This window comes from Accipiter gentilis, chromosome 5 (assembly GCF_929443795.1).
Source record: "Accipiter gentilis chromosome 5, bAccGen1.1, whole genome shotgun sequence".
NCBI lineage: Eukaryota > Metazoa > Chordata > Aves > Accipitriformes > Accipitridae > Astur > Astur gentilis.
Window position 1 is genome coordinate 8,265,148 of NC_064884.1, and position 1,372 is coordinate 8,266,519.

Here is a 1,372-nt window from a genome sequence, read left to right on the forward strand (position 1 = left end):
TTGTTGCATTTAAACTTTACTGGGTGTCTTGTTTTTCCGTTGCATATCAGGGAAACCAGATAATGTCGCTGGCTTGCTCAGTTTTACTTTATCAACCCGGCTAACTCCTCCTCCTCCTCCCTCTTGCCTCCCAAATTTCTGAGCTGGAGCAGCTGTGAGAGCATGGGAACCGAGACAATCCTGGAAAGGGCCCCGTTGAAATTCCCAGACCTCTTCCCAGACAAAAGGCAAGGGATGCTCTGGGGCTGCCTTGGGAAAATCCACGTGCAGGAGATGCCCACCGAGCCGGGAAAGGGCATTTGGGCTTGGAAATTGGTAAACGGGGGAATGGCGGTGGCATCACCTGACCCTTTTACCCCCTTCCTCCTGCTCCGTCGGGAACGCCACCGCCAGCATCGCCGCTGAAGCGGCTTCGGTACCCAGCCGGTGAGAAACACGCATCGGCAATTGTAAGCGACGCGTTTCTGAGGATGCAGAAGGGTATTTTGCTCGCCAGGCCCCGGGGGAGCTCAGCCTCGCCGGCGGGTCGGGCTGAGCCAAATTGCCCGAGCGCGTGAGCCACATCTCATCTGTGGGTTGCGGGCGCTCGCGGTCTCTGACGGCCGCGCTGATGAGCTGCTGACAGCATCGGATCAGCGCCGACTCGCCCGGATCCTGCGGGGACCCCGGTCCCTCGCCTGGGATGTCTCCGTTTCAGGTGTTAAGTTGTTTTATGAAGAGAACAGCGAAATCTCGGCTGTGTCGGCGCGAGGAGGCGAAGGGCACGGCGCTTGAGGCCCTTTGGCTCGGCAAACCCGACAATACGCCTATTTTCTGCTAATTTTAGCCAGACCCCGAAAAGCACGGGCTTGGAGAAAGCAGAAGGTGGGGGACTGGCCCCGTCTCAATTACCACGACCCTTTTCCTCGCGGTTTTCCCCCGGGATGCACCCACCCCCGGAGCACCACCCCCCCCCCCCGCCGCCGGTAGCCGCTTGGCCAACGACAGACACTTTGGCCCCCCTTCGTTAGCCGCGCTGCCCCGGCCCTGCCGGTGCCGGACCGACCCTGGCTGCCGGAGAGCGGCCGGGACCAAAACAGGTGTAAAAATGCTGGGGTTTGGGGGGGGGGGGGAGGTTTAATTTGTTTTTTAATTGATTTATACTTTTTTAACGCGCACAGAGGAGCGCTGCGGAGCTCAGGGAGCTCCCTCGGCCCCGCGGGGCGCGTTTCTCCCGCTGCTGGGTGAAGAAACGGGGAGAAAAGGCCCGGCGGCGCGAGAGATGACCGCGGGGGGGAGGTGGGGCCGGGGGAACCGGAGTTCCGCGCGCGGCCTCCGCCAGGTGGCGGGGCCGGAACCGGCGCGGCCGCGCATGCGCGGCGGGCGGTGCGGC